The sequence below is a fragment of the Mustela nigripes genome, chromosome 12 (genome assembly GCF_022355385.1).
Source record: "Mustela nigripes isolate SB6536 chromosome 12, MUSNIG.SB6536, whole genome shotgun sequence".
Classification (NCBI taxonomy): domain Eukaryota; kingdom Metazoa; phylum Chordata; class Mammalia; order Carnivora; family Mustelidae; genus Mustela; species Mustela nigripes.
The window spans coordinates 147,807,316-147,825,744 of NC_081568.1; the positions used below are offsets into that span (position 1 = coordinate 147,807,316).

Consider the following 18,429-nt stretch of genomic DNA (forward strand, 5'->3'; position numbering starts at 1 on the left):
TGAAATGCCGTATGAATTTCAGGATGGATACTTCTATTCCTGCAAAAACACCACTGGAATTTTTATAGAGATTGCATGAAATTTGTAGATTGCTTTGGATAATATTGACATCTTAACAATATCAAGCCTTCCAGCCCATGAATACAGGGTGTCTTTCCATTTATTTGCGTCTTCTCTCATTTCTCATTGCTCTCATTTCCATGTTTTATACTTTTCACCGTGCAAGTCTTTCATTTCCTGGGCTGAGTTGATTCCTAACTACAAGCTCCTAAGTCTATTCTTTGTGATTCTTTTGTAAGGGAGATTGCCTTCTTAATTTCCTTTTTTGATTGTTCATTGTTAGTGTGCAGAAACACAACTGTTTTTTATGGTGTTGATTTTGTATCCTGCTATTTTGCTGAATGAATGCTAATTAGTTCAATAGGGATGTGTGTGTATGTGTGTGTGTTTGTGTGTGTGTGATAGTGTTTGCATGTAGGGTTTTCTACATGTAAGATCATATCATGTGCAAGAACTAGTTTTACTCCCACCTTTATGATTTGAGTGGCTTTATCTATTTATTCTTGTGCTGGCTAGAACTTCTTGTACTTTGTTGGATAGCAGTGATAAAAGTGGGCATCCTTGTGTTGTTCCTGAGCTTAGTGGAAAACAAGGATGATGTTATTTGAGAGTGTCTTGATTTCTCCCTCAGTTTTGCTGCATATAGGGTTCTTGGTTGACAATTTTTTACTTTTGACACTTTTGATTACATTAACCCATTGCCTTCCAACCTCAAGGTTTCTGATAAGAAATCTGCTGATAATATTATTGAGGATTTCTTGCATGAGACAAGTCACTTTTCTCTTGCTGCTTTCAAGTTTCTGTCTTTCAACAGTTTGATTATAATATGTTTCAGTGTGGGTTTCCTTGAGTTTATCCTACTTGCAATTTGTTGACCTTTTTGTATGTTTGTATTCATGTCTTTTACCAACTTTGAGAAGTTTTCAACTATTATTTCTTCAAATAACCTCTCTACCCCTTCTCTCTGTTCTCTTTCTGGGACTCTCACAACATGTATGTTGGTCTGCTTAATGGTGTTCCACACATCCCTTACGTTCTGCTATATTTTTTTCAACCATTTCCCCCCGTCCCTCAGAATCAATCATTTCAATTGTCTTATCTTCAAGTTCACTGATTTTTCTGTCTGCTCAAATCGGCTTTTGGAAACTTCTAGTGAATGTCTCATTTCAGGTATTGTATTTTTCTGCTCTAAAAATTTCTTTTGGGTTCTTTTAAAATGTTTTTTTATTTATCTCTTTATTGATATTTCTATTTTTCTCATACATAGTTTTCTTGACTATCCACCTTTAACTTTAGCTCTCTGAATGAGACAGTTGTCTTAAAGTCTTTGCCTAATCAGTTCATCATCTCTTTCTTAGGGATGGCTTCTCTGATTTTCTCCACCCCCTTTACAGTCCATTCCTTTCTCTTTCTTTGCAGATCTTGTTATTTGTTGTTGCTTTTGTTGAAAATGGAATGTTTGAATCTTATAATGTGGTGACTCTAGAAATCAGATTTCTGCAGGTCTTTTCTTTTCTTTCTTTCTTTCCAATTGTTGTAGGGTGCTTCTATGCCAGGATCAGACTGAGGTATAAATTTAAGGTCCTTTGAGTCTTCTCTGAGCCTATACCTTTCTCTGGGCATGTGTAGTAACTTTCTAACTTCCTTTGTATACATGGTTGCTTTTGAATATCCTAATCCTTAAATGTCTTGCCCCCAAAAGAGGAAAAAGGGAAGAATGAAGGGGTGTGTGTGGGGCGGGTAGTAATAGGCTTTGACTTCTTAAATCCCCCGGAATCCTCTTCAGCCAGTATAGACTGCAACAATGGTGGCCTGCCTCTCTATCTGCACCTCTGTGACCAGAAACAGCAACAAGCAATCAGAACACACATTCCCCAGTATTTGCAGGACGAGGTGCTTATTGCCCACTGTGGATACCATAGCTGTGGGTAAGCTATTCCAGGAACATGTGCATGGCTGCTGCCTAGAGGCTGGGGGTGGAAGAAGGGTAGCTGCTACTGTGTTAAGAACTTAAACTGACCAAAATGAACTGAAACTTTCCAAGCCTTCCTTTGAAGCTGAAAGTCTTTGAATAGGCTCAGAGTTCTAAGATAGTTAAATCAGGTGGACTCTGCCAGTTCAGCCGTCTAGCTGGTGGTGGAGTCTTGGTGCTTCCTGCTTCACTGTCTTTGCTGATACCCTCCTCTTCCCATTGTATCTTTAACTGGACACTGCTATTGGATTTTTAGATCTCATTAGTTCTGACAGTCTTGTTTTTCCAGAAGACAATTTAGTCTACAATTAATAGTGATTTAATCTCTTCCTTTCTGGTGGTTAAACCTCACAGACTTTTCTTGTCATAATGCATTGGACAGAACTCTTAACAAAGAGTATAATGCTGGTGAGAATAAGCATCTTACATTGTTTCATCTTTCTATCAGGGTCAGGTGTGCTGTGGGGGTTGAGCCAAGAGCCCTTCTAGGGTGATGTTTCTAGTCCCACTGCAGTGTTTTGGGAGGAGTTGAAGCCATACAGCTCCTAGGTCTATGTGTGTGTGTCCTGAAAACCCCAGGTCTTTTCCTTTCTGCATCATGAGAATGGGTGCCTACTCTAGTCCTACTGGTTCTCCTCAGAGCCCCTGTTTCAGCCTTGTCCAGTTTTGCTTTTATCTGGGAAATCTGTGCAGAGCTTGCAGAAGCTCTGAGAAGAAGCCTGAATTATAGGTTTCCTTGCAGGGTCTGCACCAGACTTGCTCCCCAGGTAGGGGGCGGGAGCATCACCCACATCGGGGCCTCATTAAAAGAGCCAAATAGGCATCTTTGCTTGAGACTGCTTCTGCAGGAACAGGGACAGTCCCTATACCCTTGGGGGGGGTGGGGTGGGAGCTGAACTCAGGGAAGGGTCTTGGATGAAATGCCTGTGCCACCTGACCCAGGCAGTTTCCATGCCCCTGAGGTTTCAGCTCAAGAGCAAACATGTGTCTTGCTTTATGTGTCTTTTGTTCTCACATGTCACTGAATCCTTAACACAACCATATGGGAATGATTGCCCACTCCACAAATGAGAAAGCCTGCACCCTAAAAAGTAAAGTGGTGTGTGCAAGTTTGCAGCTGGTGATTAGTACCCCAGATACTTGGGCTCCTGACACCAGGCCCAGTTCCTGGCCCTGGCCCTGGTCCTGGCCCTGGCCCTGGGAGGGGAAACTGGCAAAGGCTGAGTGGGAGACATAGATTTGGACTGGAGATCCAGCCAGGGACCTGGGCTCAGGAACCAGAGGCTCGGGGAGGGCAACCTGAATACCAGGAACCCCGACATGGCCTGGCTTTCAGGAGGCAGGGAGCCCACTTAGCAACCCCTAATGGACTCAGCTGAGAAGGAAATCTTAGCCTATAGACATGGTCTTCTTGACTCTCCCAGGCCACCCTGGGTAGGGCCCTAGACCATGCCAACTTTTGCCCTGCTGCTCTGAGCAGTGACAGCACCTTGTCCAGGGCCCCAAAATGCTGTGGTCTTCCACTTCTCCCTCCTTGACAAAGCCTGGGACTGAAACACTCCTCTCATTCCAATTCAGGTCCTGTGAAGGGTTCCTCTCTGTTCCCTAGTGTCTGAAAAGATGCTTCCCAAGGCACTTGGGCCTCCCCCAGGCCTGAGCACAGGGGTTCTGCTTGCCTGGGCTGGGAATACACCTGGCCTTTCCTTTAGGAGGCCACCTGACAGACTTGGCCTGATGGAGAGAGGGGAGGACTGGCTGGCCTGAGTTATTTTGATGCACCATATGGCCCTCAGCTCCTGCTGACAGAGCCTGCTGCTTTTAGATCTCAGGAAGCTCCAGTTTCTGAGAGCTCAGGGACCAGCTCACAGCCAGTCTGCCAAGTGCAGGTTGATGGCACCAAGACCCACCCCAGCCCGGTAACTGAAAATAGGGCTCTTCAAAGAGGGAAATGTCGGGCTCCCTTCTGCTCCATAACCCGTATGGTCCCTCACTCTTAGTCTCCACCCTTAATTATTCCCTGAGGACACGTTTCTCTAAGGAGAGGCATTGGGCTGAAGGATGCCAGTCTTTTCAAGGAATATATCACCCAGTTGCTCCTCTGAACCATGGGGAAGGGGTTTTGCTTTAGGCTCCCAACCATCATGCTTCCTGACTTCCTGGAACCCCTTCTCCCCACTGGCTGGAACCCTGATTAGAGTGGGGGTGGGGGCTAACTGGGTCCTGGCCAGTGACAGTGCAGCACCCCATCCTCCTGCCCCTGACCAGGGACCCAGGTTATCGAATCAGAATAAATCCCAACCCTTGTTGGGAGATCACCTCAGAGAAATGTTCCCTTGATACTTTTTCCTCTCTACACTTTTAGAAGAATTAAAGACAAAAAAGTCTATAAACACATCTACAATTTAAATAATAATAATTTATTATTATTATAACCAAATGAGCATCTGTGAAATGATACCCAGGCTAACATAAAAAGTATTATCAGGGGCGCCTGGGTGGCTCAGTGGGTTAAGCCGCTGCCTTCGGCCCAGGTCATGATCTCAGGGTCCTGGGATCGAGTCCCACATCGGGCTCTCTGCTCAGCAGGGGGCCTGCTTCCCTTCCTCTCTCTCTGTGATCTCTTCCCTTCCTCTCTCCTACTGTGATCTCTCTGTCAAATAAATAAATAAAATCTTAAAAAAAAATAAAAAAAAAAGTTCTTTAAAAAAAAAAAAAAAGTATTATCAGTACCTTAAAAGCACTCTCAGGACCTTATACACTTTCCCAAATCAAGCTGACTTCTCAACCCTCAGCTCTAGGTGATGACCATCCTTTTGTGCTAATTATCTCCTTGCTTTTCATTATAGTTCCACCTGTGTATCTATCCCAGATAATACACCACCTAGTCTTGAAAAACAGAGGGCAGACACACTGGACAGAGGGTCCAGGAGGAGGTGAAAAGAACAGTCTCTGGGTCAGGTCGTGATCTGACTTCCCCTTCCCTGGGAGGTGACAAGGACCCTTTGGGGAAGTTGCAAGCAAGGTCATGAGTGAGGCTTGGGTAACACAGGGCTCTTCACGCTGAGGCACTTAGCAAGACTGAAGTGTGGACCGGGCACCAGACATGTGGCAGAAGTACAGCCAGAGGGAAGGGGCTGCCTTCCACTCTCAGAGAAAAGCTGAGAACTTCTGTGAGGGACACGCATGTGCTCAGCAGAGCATCAGGAGAGAGACCCTTAGGAGCACATGGTCAAGACAAGCCAAGTCCTCATGAGAATCTGGGCCAAGCCTTCCTGGGCATTCTGTCCTTGGTTTAAGAAGATGGCCTGATGGAAGTGGTGGGGTCTTCGTGATGCCCGGCTGTCTCTGGGTCACACCACTGTGGGATGGCTCAGCTCTCTCCACATCTGTTGAAGAGCTCCATCCTAGGAGCACTCCCTCATCCTCCAAGGGATTCCCTCCACATCTCCTGTGTTGGGTCTGCTTCTTTCTGTACCTTGTCTCCTCATTCTTCTTTCTGTACCTTGTCTCCTCATTTCACTTTGATGGAGCATGTTCTCCAATAGCTTCTTGAGAAGAGATGCTTAGGAAAATATTTTTGAAATCTTAAATGTTGGATATGATCTCACTTCACTATCACACTTGCTGATATGATTGAAAGCTCACAGGATTCTAAATTAGAAACCACTTCTCTCCAGATTTTTGAAGGCATTGTCTTCTGGCTTCTCTGTGAGCTTTGTAGGGTTTTGGTTTTGGATTGGGTTTTTTGGGGGGGGATCCTTGTAGAGTGACCAGCCATTCTGGCTTTCCCGGGACCATCCTCACTGAAGTACTGAAAATTCATATCCTAAGAAACCTCTCAGCCCCAAACAAACCAAGATGGTTGCTCACCCCAGTCCTAAGTGTCCTGAACGTTCACAACGATGCACCTTGCTGTGGGTCATTTCCATCCCTCGTGTGGAGCACTTTGCAGCATCTTCTGTGGGAAACTTGTGCCCTTCAATGCTGGGACATTTAATTAAGTGATTTCACTGAAGACTTCCTCTCTTTTCTTTTTTTTGGGGCTCTTAGTACTCATGTTGGACCTCCTGGACTTGTCCTCCAATTTTTTACCCTTTCTCTCCTGTTTCCCATTAAAAAAAAATCACTCTATTTTCTCAGTTTTTCAGTTTTGTATTCCAAATCTACTATTGGTTATTTCTGTTGCTATGTTTTCAATTTCCAGGCAGTATTTTTTCCTTTGAAAATTTCTTTTTAAATGTATGAAGCTCCGTTCTTTTCTCATAGATGTAAAATCTTCTCTCACCTCCCCAAGGATATCAGTAGCCTAGTTTTATTAGAAATTTTCTTCTCTCCCGCACTGCCCTGGTTTGCCCCAATTTGCCTTTCTCCCCTCATCTGTCTTGATCAACACATGCCATATCGGAAGGCTTCCTCAGGTGTCTGGGAATCCTTGGCTGTCAGATAGAGACAAGAAGCGGGTTGGACACTCTGAGGGAGAGGGTAGGGCTTGTGGAGTAACCCATAGGGTCCCTCACTCTTGGTCATTCCCATGGTGGGGGAAATCCAGGTGGGCTGCCTGGGGGAGGAACTCTGATCCTGAGGCTGGGAAGAGGAGCTATAGGCCCAATCCCTGACTTAATCCGACTTCTCAGGCCCAATCCCTGACTTAATCACTGCTTACTCATCCAACCTGCTGTCCAGCTTCCTACAGTTTCTTGCTGTTGCCGCTAACCCTATTCTCTCTGTCTGTGTGTGGGTGTTTAGCAAGGGTCTTAGTACTGTATTTTAGTGGAGGTCTCAGTGTTTCTCTCTTTCCTTCAGGAAAGGGGATTGAACAGATGAAAGCCTGAGCTGCTGGGAAGACTCCTTCCTTTCCCCCCCCAAGGTAAGCAGGACTGAGAGAGGGCAGGAGGAAAAGATTTGAGCACAATGTTTGAGATCCAGCTGAGCCCAAAGTTGGCCCCGCAGGTAGGCTTTTTTGTATGTGAAACAGTAAATTCCACCCCCTCTCCTTTTTTCTTTCTTTTTTTTTTTTTTGTCAGTTTGTCCTGGGTTTGTGTCACCAGAAGAAGAAAGTATCTTGATGCCCAAAGAAATTACTCCAATGACACTCCTGCCTGCATGGCTCACGACTGCCCACCTGTGGTCTCCTTCACCCCATGGAAGGTGGCAGGGACGTACCAGTGGACTCTTTGCTAACTCGAAGGTGTCTCCAGTAGGTTCCCCCTAGCTGCAGGTGGCTCCGTTTAGCACCCCTCTCAGGTCCTGCTTGCAAGAAGCTGTTTGGCGCTGCCTGAGCCCGAGGAATGGGGGCGGGGGGCGGTCAGTGAGGGCTTCGGGGTCCAGACAGGGCACCACATCCTTCCATGTGGCTGGACAACCATCTGCTTCCCACACACCTGGGCACGTTCTCTTTCTCTGAGACCTCTTTCTCCAGGCTGTGCAAGGGGTGGGCTCCATGCTGGGAAGGATGTCCTGTGTGTGGGTGACACACACTGGCCACCCCGGGGTCCCTTCACCTGGCTCCCGGGAGCAGAACCTCCAGGGAAAGACCCTCCTGCCGATTCCCATCCTAATACAGTCCCAGCACCGTCCCCATCATCCAGCTCAGCCTGCCTCCCTACTGCAGGTAAGCCACATACAAGATGCCTGTCACCCATGACACAGTGCTAGGAAAGCTTTTGAAAACGCCTTTAAAGCCAACAAATAGACTTAACCTCTAGCTAGGAGCACAAAGGTGGAATATCTTCTTCAGAAAGGGCAGCGATAATCCACCCACAGCTTAAGGACCTGCCAGTTCGACCCCCTCCTTTGCAAAGTCGAGGATACTGAAAGGAGGAGGAGCATCACTTAAGAGAGTAACTGGTTTCCTCACAGGATCCCCTTCCCAGTCTGCACCCCCTCGCCCTACCTCCCACCCCCTCACCCTCCACCCCCCACCCCTACCCAGTGAACCGAACCCCTGGAAAGAAGTGGCAGCAGAGAGCAGAGAGGCAGAGAAAGGGGACTCTCCCAGGCTTGAGGGAGAGGGAGGGGCTGCTGGGAGGGAGGGGTACAGTGAACCCGGGGGGTGCAGGGCTGAACAGTGCTTCACCTGCATGGCCCACATGGGGCCACAGGCATCCCCAGCCTGAGAGGCTTCTGACACCAAGCGTCTGATCCTAGCTTCCCACACTTCAGTGCCTTGGAGGGAGCCCAGGAGGGCAGATGTCCATACAGACCCAGGTCTAAGCTTCCTGGAGCGTGGGGGAATTGCCAGGACTCCAAAGAGCAGTGGGAGGGCAAGATCCCTCCAGCCTTCCCTCCGGCCTCCTCCATTGGGCTCAGCTCAGAACACAACCTGCCAGGAGCTCCCTTCCCTCACTTCACCTGGCCGACTCCCCATCATTTGGAGCTTACTGGGACACATCTCACAGAGACGACCCTCTATGATAGGGTCATTTCTAATAAGCAATATATTCGTCCCTGTTCCTGGCACAGTGCTCCTAAAACCATCTGAATGGGATGAGGGTTTGGGATACAGGTTTTGAGACAGTGATAAGAAACCCCTTTCAACCACACCTGGTTTATGTTAACGAGACGACTTTTGAAACCTGTGGAAGGAGGTAGGAGGGCTGTGTTCACTGGGGGTGGGGATGGACAACCATGTGATTGGAGGGTTGGAACTTTCAATCCTGCCTGCTGTTCTCTGGGGGAGGGGAGAGGGTCTGGAGGTTGAGCCAACTGCCAGTGGCCAATGATTTAAAGAATCATCCCTACATAATGAAGCCCTCCCCTCACTCCCCCCAAAAAAGCCCAGAAGGACAGGATTCTGAGAGCCTCCAGACTGGTGAACATGCAGAGGCTGGGAGAGTCAGGTACTTGGACAGAGCAAGGAAGCTGCCTGACTTTCCCCAGACATTGCCCCGTGTACCCTTCCATCTGGCTGCTCATTGGCATCCTTCCCATACTCTTATAGTAAAGGGACAAATATAAATAAATGTTTCTCTGAGTCCTGGGAGTCACTCTATCAAATTAATTGAACCCGAGTGGGGTGTCAGGGGAACCTGTGATGTACAGTCAGTCTACCAGAAGCATGGGTGAAAAGCCAGACTTGTGACTAGCCACCGGGGTGACGGGGGTTGGGGGAAGCCCTGCAGGGTGGAGGGAGCCCCTAACCCATGGGGTCTGACCCTGTTTCCAGGCAGATGATGTAAGCCCGGAATTACACTGTGGGTACCCACCTAGCTGGGAAGTGACCTGCTCAGCTCACGTCATGCAGACTGTCCTTTGGCTGCCCCTCCATATCACATCAGCAGGGAGGTCTTCTGACATCATTGCCCCTCCTGAGGTTCTCACATCTGTTAGCTTCCTTCATCCTTCTGTCTCCCCATGAGATCATATCCATCTGGACTGTGCTTGGAGGGTCCCCCAAAATATGTCTGAAACACAACCCAGTGGGCAAATGCGTGCATGATCGTGAGTGCCTGTCACTGTTGTGTGACCCTAGACATCTCACTTTCTCTCTCTGGGCCTTGCAGGACTGAGGTGGGAAGACCCCACAGGGGGGCTGTCTGGCTCTGGTCTGCACAGGGGCACGGGGACTGTCCAAAGTCTACCGCAGCCTGGCCTCCCGCTCTCGCCCCCGGCTCCTTTCTGAACATCTGGAAGGTGTGTTTGCTGTAGCCACCTGGAGGCCCCACTCAGAGGCTGGGGGTCCACCCCCGAGTCTCTCCAAGTGCTGGGTGAGGATTGGGTTGGGCCAGGAAGTGGAGAAACGGAGGCCCATCGAGGAGATATTTGCATTCCATGCCCAAACACTGGCCATCAGCCCCGAGGGTCCCCAGAGCCAGAGGATGGAACCCTTGTCCTGACTAGGATCCCCTCTGTGCCACCCTGAGCACCAGAGCCAGACGGCCTCTCAGAAGTGACATTTGATCAGTGGTGCCCCTGTTATAAGCATGGATGGTCACAAGCTGATTTACGTTTATTGCTATTCCCATGTTGGTGTTTTAAAGTATTCTGAGTCCTCTGCCTTTTGTTATACGCTTCAGATGACCTTGTCTCTATGTACCAAAAACCCCCGCTGGGACTTTGACTGGAACTGCAGTAAACGTGTAGATGAATTTGGGGAGAGTTGATAGTTTTCCAACCCATGACCCCGATGTGTTTTTAATGCCATTGATTTTGACATTTATCTTTATTCCTTCCTTCCTTCCACCGGCTTTGGGTCGACTTTGCTCTTTTTTTTCCCTAGCTTCTTAAGGCGGAATTTGTAATTATTCATTTAAGACCTTTCTCCCTTCCTAATACGAGAATTGGATGCTATCGGTTTCTTCTAAGGACTGTTTTAGGCTCATGCCACAAATTCTCACATTCACATGTAATGTTTTCATTCTCATTCTGTTCAAAATGTTTTCAAATTCGCCATGAGATTTCCTCTCTTCTCCGTGGAGTATTTGTTTAGACACGTGCTGTCTAATGTCTAAGTGTTTGGAGATTCTGCTGCTGCTGTTTGTATGTTTTGATTAAAAATTTTATATGTTATATAAAATACAGTAATTATATAATTATATATTCTTGATTAAATATGTATTATGTATTCTTGTTTATACGCTTGCCTTCAATGATTTTTTAAAAAAAGATTTTACTTATTTATTTGACAGAGATCACAAGTAGGCAGAGAGGCAGGCGGGGTGGGGGGGAAGCAGGCTCCCCGCTGAGCAGGGAGCCAGATACGGGGCTCAATCCCAGGACTCTGGGATTAGGACCTGAGCTGAAGGCAGATGCTTAACAACTGAGCCACCCAGGCATAAACATCAGGTCCTTGCTTTCCTGAGCGCCCCCCCCCCCCCCATAATACCGTATCTCTATGGTATTTTTCAGTTTCCTGGGGCTCCCCTTTTGGGTCAGCCAGCCAGAAAGCTGGGGCTTAATTCACCCTATTCTGCTGTGCACACCCAAGACTATGCCTGCATCCAGGTGTAGGAAGACAGAGAGAGAGAGAGAGAAAAGCAGCAGGTTCCTTGTGCCCCCTGGGGGACAACAGCTCCCCTGCTGGGAGGGGAAGTTTTCCCTCATTTAGGGAGGAGGCTCTTGTAGGGCCCAGGCAAGGCTCCCCTGGACTGTGTCTGGGCTGGAGTCTGAAAAAGCAGGAGAAAATGCATATTTTAAAAATACGTATTTCCAGATTCTGTCTGAGCCATAAGAGACTCCTTTCCTGCTCTTTGAACCAGAAGCAGAGGTTCTGCACTGCAGCTTTCTCTCGGGACACAAAGGTCCCTCTGTGGTTTCTGGTGGAGGAATCTCCCGCAGAGGGAAAATGGTAAACCCACTATCAACCTCAAATTCTGCTTCTCTTCCCCAGGCTGCCTGCAATGACTTAGCTTTCTTAGTCCCCAGAGAGCGGCTCTGTGCCTTTGGTCAGATTTTAAGCTGTGCTCAGTGGGAAAGGTAGAGTGGAACTGACCTAGAACTGGAACACTGGGGCTTATATTCTATTCTGTACTTTTATTCTTTTTAAAAAATTAATACTTGTTTTATTACATGCATTTTTAAAAAAGTCTTTTTAAGAGATTGTATTTATTTGAGAGAGAGAGAAAGAGCATGTGCACAAGCCCATGGGAGGGGGAGGGGCGGGGGAGAAGGAGAAGGAGGGTTCCTGCCAAGCAGGGAGCCCGATGGCGGGACTTGATCCCAGGACTCCGGGTCATGACCTGAGCCGAAGGCAGATGCTTAATGACTGAGCCACCCAGGCGCCCCTGTTACGTGAAATTTTACCATCACTTTTTATGTTTGGGAAGTGATGCTGGTGATTTAGGTAGGAGCATAAAATTACATCCTAAAATATATTCATTTTAATAAATGAGTTGATTTAAAATAAATAAATGAGTCGATTTCACACACACACACACACACACACACACACACACACACACACACACACACAAATTAGCATGATGACACCAGACCCATCTGCTTGCTTGCTGTGCCCCAGACATGCTGTCCACACTGCTGCCTCAAAGTCAGGCTGTTCACTGTCTCCCGTTTCAGGACACCCTTCTCCTGTCCCCCCTGGAGGTCCAGCTGCAGGGTCCCCTCCTGGGAGGGACCTTCAGAGTGGCAGCAGACGGGGGCTGGGACCAATGCACTGGGAGGGTGCAGAAAGGGTCCTCTGAGCCACGGGGGTCCCGGAAGGGGACATGTCTGAGGGCTGGTCTGCTGGGAGAGGAGGGGCCGTGGCCAGTGGATGTGAGCGGCTAGGAAGTGTGTAGGTGCCTCCCCGAGCCTCAGTTCTCCCCACGCACAAGGGGCCTAACAAGCCCGTGTCAGCTCCAGAGAGCTTGTGAATGAATGTGCCCAGCACAGTGCTGGGACTTGGTGTGTGACAGGTCTGGGCCTTTCCCTAAAGCCCACTTCGTGGTCCACGAAGTCCTACCGACTGGGCTCCAAGACCACCCCTGTGACCTTGTCTGTAATTCTCCCTGCACTCCTGTCTCACACAGGCTGTGTTCCCTGCACCCTGGGGCCTCATTTCCTGCCCTGCGCCATTTATCCTGGTAGCAACATTATCCTGGGTCTTTTTGCTACTTGTTTACCTGCTGTCCTCCCCACAGGGCCAGGAGCTCCTCAGGGGCACAGCTTTGTCAATCCTGCTCACTGCTAAGCCCCCAGCATCTGAAGCAGGGCTCAGTCGATCAAGGCTGGCTGGCTGGCTGGGTGACTGGCAGTCCCTGGGAGCTGACGGAGTACAGCAGCCTGTGCAGGAAGGTGGAGAAAGTGCTCAGCTGTGTCTGGCCACCGGCCGAGGCTGACTGTGGTGACCAGGCTGCTCGGTGGCCTGGCCAGCCAGGCGGCAGCTGCCAGGGAGAAACGTGGCCTGCTTTGTGAGAAGGAACAAGTGTCTTATTTACCACGGAGAATGACTATCAGACTGTGGGAGGAACACACTGGCCGCTGAGAGGCATGAAGGGGGGACCAGGGATGAAAACGCTAACTGTTCCTGGCTGAGACTCTGCCAGGGTCCCCGAGACCCTGCTAGGCCACTGGTCCGGCCTGCTGGTCTCCTCCTTGCAGGACCCCTGCCCTGGCTGGGGGCTCACCAGCCTCCTATGAGCACCCAGAGTAAGCTGTTCATAGTCTCCTCTCCTGCCAAAACTTCAGACGGCTCCTATGGTCTCAGGCCTCCTTTGGTGCTCTCTCTCCTCCCCATCCTGTGCTGGGCCCCCTGCCCTGCCCGCCCTGCCCTGCTTTGCCCTGGCCTACAGGCCGCCTGCCTCTGACTTGGAGCCCCTCTCTGTGTGGCACCAGCTCACCAGGTCACGGTCCTCTCCTGTTCCCCCGGTCCTCAAGGCCGAGTCTCCAACGTGCTGGCAGCTGTGGCATCTGTCCCCCGGTCCAGCCTCAATGTGCTTGTCTCCGTCCTGCGGTAGAGTCAGGATGACTCCCCACCCCCACCCCTGCCACTGCTGTGGCTCCTGCCCTTTGGGGCCCTGGAGGGAAGGGGCTCTTGAAAGCACCGCAGAGCCTCTCCAAATTGAGGCCCTGGAATCCCAGAATGTGGGGGACAGCTTGGGTTAGAAGGCCATGGCCCTAGTTCCAGGATGTGAGGACCCTGCTCTCCTGAGACCCTGGCCATGACCCCTCCATTCTTGGCAAGCCCACTCCCTTAACCTCTTCAGGGAGGGAGCAGCCCGGAGAGCCCAGGGCAGAAGACCCCTTCTCATCTCTGGTTCTGTGGCCGCCAGACTACGAGAGCCTGGGACTTGCAGGTTCTGCAGCTGTACCCACAAAGGCCAGGCTCAGGCATTATTGGGAAGAGCGTGGGAGTCATCCTGGGGCACGCAGCCTGCAGTGGGTGGGGGAAAGGGGCTCATGCTCAGATGCAACAGAATGGGGCAATGGGGATGGCAACCTGGATGATGGCCTGAAGCCAGCATCACCCCCAGGAGGGCAGGAGACCCAGCAGGCAACAAGCACCCCCAGCGAACTTAGAGCCTGCCTTTTGGGCCTGGGGGCTTGTTTTCAGGACCCGGGTGGGGAGGCCAGGGCACGCTGACTCTGCCACCTGGTCTCCCTCCCGCAGTGGGTCAGCCTGGGCCACCCGTGCACCCCATGGGGACACTGCCCACGGCCTGCCAGAGTCTGAGGCAAAAATAACCGGTTCCATCTCTGAGCGCCTGCGTGAGTCACCCACACCTCCAGACAAACACCTCTCAGGCGATTCGGGGAGGGGGAACAGTTTGGCCCCCAAGCTTTGTTTTCTTCCCATGGCTTCTGGAAGTTGTTTCAAAGAATGGTCTGGGGAGGCAGAGGCTGGCTCTGTGGCTGAGGGTGGGTGGAGCCTCACTGGCTGAACCTTAGTTTCCACATCTGTAAAGTGGGTTCATCATATCCCCCAGTAGGTGAGGAGCAGGTCAGTGTCGTGCCAGTGCGTCGTCCTGCCCACAACACCCTTCCCTGCCCTGCTGCCCTGAGGGTAGGCCAAGGAGGACTGGGAGCCCCCTTCTCCATCACAGGGGACCCAAGGTCCCCATCATACCCAGACAGCTGGGCAGTCACCCCAGCCTGTCCATCCGCCTCCCCCCACCCCCAGGCAGGACTTGCCCCCGCCCAGCCCAGGCTGCCTGGCCCTTGGCTGCCACTTGTGTGTTTTTCTGTCCTCTCTCGGAGCCTGGCCGCATATACCTGGGGCTGTCCTGGTCAAGGCCCGGCGACCACAGGGTGGCTAAGGAAGGGGAGTCCAGAGGTGCAGGGGCGTCAGCAGTCAGCACGGAGGGAAGGCTGCCCCAGATATCATTCCCTGGATCCATTCATTCCCTTCTGGCTAGAAGGGTCTGGAAACCATTTCATTTCTGCCCTGAATCTGGAAATCTGGGGGAACAAGTTGAAAACTGCCCAGCTTTTTGTTCCCAGTGCCCGGTGACTGGGACACAGGTGCGGGGCCCAGACAAGGAGCTGGGGGTGGTCCCAGAGGGCCGGGGAGCTCGGGGACCAGGACAGGTACTCCCCACCTTCCTCCCCATGGACAGCGGGAGCTGGAGAGCCACCATGAGCCTGAGTGGGGCCACTTGTCTGAAAATAACTCCAAGAAGCAAGAAGCTGCTTTTAAATACTTCTCATTCTTGCTCTAAGAGGGGGCTCTCACAGCTGAACTTTAACAAATTCGTCATCATCTTTTCTGGGAAGAACAAGGGAAGATGAAGTCATCAGTGTTAGAATAAAACAAAGAATCATACTGTTTCTCTCTGGCTCCTTTCAGAAACATCCAGCAGACAGAGAAAAGGCCGTTGTCAGAAAGGCTGGGAAGATGTGTGCATGTGTGTGTCTGAACCGCGCACCCCCCCCCCAAGCCTGGCAGCTCCCATCGCAACTGTGGGTTCAGTCCCCATTCTGGGCTGCAGCCTCTGGGACACTGGGACTGTCATTCCCTGGTCCGCACCCAGGCTGCCTGCGCACAGACACACCATTGTGAATGGGCTTCCCTCAAGGCTTGGCCGAAGAGCAGTTTTGTCCTTATCTGCATTTCACAGAAGGGGAAACTGAGGCTCAGAGAGAGGACCTGACCTGTGCTAGGGTCACCCAGCTAACTGGAAGGTGAGGGGGGCACAGAACGGCCCCCAATGCTTCCAGGGGCTCAAACTGATCATCAGGCTTTTATGATTCCCCTGCATGTGGGTCCAGAATCACCCAAAGCAGGGACCGGTTCTCACTTGGGACGGTCTCCGCATAGGCAGACCCCAGGCAGCTGGTGTAGGGAGGGGTCCCGGCTGGATGGCAGGAAACTCAGACCCCAGACCCTGGAGTCATTCCCCTGCGCAGGGTCAACGCCAGGGACCCAGGCAGAACAGTCTCTGCAGCCACCATCCTGAAAGATGGGCAAGGAGGCCACGGTGCTAGGACCCGAGTCCTGCCTAGAAGGCCATGTGGCCACCAGAACCCCTCCTCGGAGGCCCGGACTGCTAACTACTGGCCATCAGGCACTGGACATTCGCCCCTGCTCTCTGCATCTGGCGGGGGGTAGGGTGCTCCCAGCTCCAGCCCAGCTCCTGATCACTCTGCCTACCTCCCGTGCTCAGGCCGGCAGGGACATTCATGCAGAGAAGAATGTGATGTGAGACCCACAGACCTGCTCTAACACCTGCACCCTTGCAGCCCCCGCAGAGCTTCCTGATCATGTGCTCGCCAGTCTGCTGCCTCCTGTGGGTGGAGAGGGGAGGGGACAGGGGTGAACCGGCCACTCTGTCCCAGCAAGACTCCCAGTCCGCACATGCTTAACACACGATCACGTGACTCACAGTGATGCCTTGGCCCACGTGGGATGGCCGGTTCTCCCTCCCCCAGATTCAGCCGACCTTCCAGCAGGAGCAGTCATGGGGGGCAGGGGGCAATCGTGAGCCTCACCTTGTGTGGCCCCGGGCTTGGCTCTCCCCTGGACGGGCTCACTCCATCCTTGCCCACCAGCACCTTGCTGCTCCCGTGTCCCATTTCCCAGGCGAGAACCATGGTGCCTTGCCCCGGCCGATGAGGGAACCCAGCTCACCCCAGATCCTCTGTGCTGGGCCGAGCCACCCTGTCAGCATGTGGAAGCCTCGAGGGGTGCTGGAGGAGTGAGGACACTCCCCAGGAGGAACAGCCTTCCCGGGACTGGGGACACCTGTATGCCAGGTATGGGAGGGTGATGCTCCTGTCCAGCGCCACCACCTGGGTCCCTGCAAGAGCCCAGCCTCAGGCTTGGGGCCTTTGGGAAATGAAACCCTTCATGTCAGCATCTGTTGAACAGGACACTCCAGGGTCCCTTTTGGGATATTGCCAGGCCCCCTGCTCCCAGGGCAGCTCTTCAGCGAACCACGTCCCTCCTATCAGTTTCCATTTTAAGATTAGCATTGTCCTTACCAACAATATCTACGATCTCATGGGTCTCATATGCTGGCCATATGCTTTTTAAAATGCATTAAAGTAAACACATCCACACGTAACAATGACTGAGCAGTGAGCGAACACATGGCTGTGTTTAATTCCCAGTACCACCCCCAAGGGGGACCTCGGCTGGCTCCCCGAGGTCACAGGGCTAGTGGCTGGCGGGTGGGGTAGATTTCAGGCTCTCCTACCCTGGGGTCTCTTGGGCAAACCAAGCTGGTTCCTCCACACGTCTAAGCCCGGCAGGAAGCCTGAGCTTCCTCAGGCAGCAGGGGGCCCTTGAGGCCAAGGCCATACACATCCCCCTTTCCCCACCCCAGCCCTCCCCGCTCTCTGCGTGCTCCTGCAGATGGAAGGTGGGGAGGACACCAGATGACCCAGCCATGCTGAGTGCCTGCTTCCCTCTTGCCAAGACTCAGCTTGGGCGGCCGTAAGTCCCGTTCTCAGGGCTCGGCCCAGGCTGCAGTCCAGGATAGGTGTCCTGCACCAGGGAAGAATGGCTGCTGGTGTGGACGGGTCCCGCTGCTCAGGGGACAGGGGGCCCTGGCTCTCTGGGGCTCACGTTCATCTTCAGAAAAGTTTCAGCCACCCAGGTTCTGCAAAAACGTGACAGCTCTGGGAATGGGAGCTCTCAGGGTTGGGCAGAAGCCGGTCCTGCCTGCATCTCTTCCCGGTGCACCTCAGTCCACCTGGCTTCCTGGAGGAGGGGGCTGCAATCAAGAGGAGCTTCCGGGGAGGGAGGAGTCAAGATGGCGGAGAAGTAGCAGGCTGAGACTACTTCAGCTAGCAGGAGATCAGTTAAATAGCTTATCTAAAGATTGCAAACACCTGCAAATCCATCGGCAGATTGAAGAGAAGAACAGCAATTCTGGAAACAGAAAAACAACCACTTTCTGAAAGGTAGGACCGGCGGAGAAGTGAATCCAAAGCAATGGGAAGATAGACCCCGGGGGGAGGAGCCGGCTCCCGGCAAGTGGTGGAGCAACGGAGCACAAAATCAGGACTTTTAAAAGTCTGTTCCGCTGAGGGACATTGCTCCAGAGGTTAAACCGGGGCGAAGCCCACGTGGGGTCAGCGTGGCCTCAGGTCCCACAGGGTCACAGAAGGATCAGGGGTGTCTGAGTGCCGGAGAACTTGCAGGTATTGGAACGGGAAAACTGGCTACAGAGACAGAGCCGACAGTAAGCTCACAGCTCGGTGTTACCTTGAACCGGTCGCAGGCTCGGTGAGTTCGGAACGTGGCCGGAGGTCAGGCAGATGGGAGTAACTGGGTGCTGTTCTCTGAGGGCACACTGAGGAGTGGGGCCCTGGGCTCTTGGCTCCTCTGGGCCAGAGACCAGGAGGCTGCCATTTCTATTCCCGTCCTCCTGAACTCCACGGAAAGTGCTCAGGGAACAAAAGCTCCAGAAAGCAAACCCCAGCGGATTACTCAGCCCCTGGTAAGGGCGGTGCAATTCCGCCTGGGGCAAAGACACTTGAGAATCACTACACCAGGCCCCTCCCCCAGAAGATCAACA

General features: G+C 51.8%; 1 protein-coding gene across 13 annotated transcripts in view; it reads right to left on the reverse strand.

Moving 5' to 3' along the window:
* Positions 1–18,429, reverse strand: part of RASGEF1C (RasGEF domain family member 1C) — an 83,369-nt gene that overhangs the window by 37,207 nt on the left and 27,733 nt on the right. For 2 of the 13 annotated variants that reach the window (XM_059416190.1, XM_059416187.1), the window contains exons 3-5: positions 13,309–13,416; positions 12,592–12,751; positions 9,238–9,435 (exon numbers count right to left, since the gene is read on the reverse strand). The exons of 5 other annotated variants lie outside the window; for them this stretch is intronic. The gene's annotated coding sequence lies outside the window, so the exon portion shown is untranslated. Of the gene's footprint in view, positions 1–9,237; positions 9,436–12,591; positions 12,752–13,308; positions 13,417–16,121; positions 16,193–18,429 lie in introns of all 13 variants that reach the window. 6 more of the 13 variants (XM_059416189.1, XM_059416183.1, XM_059416192.1 and 3 more) reach the window with 4 other exon arrangements.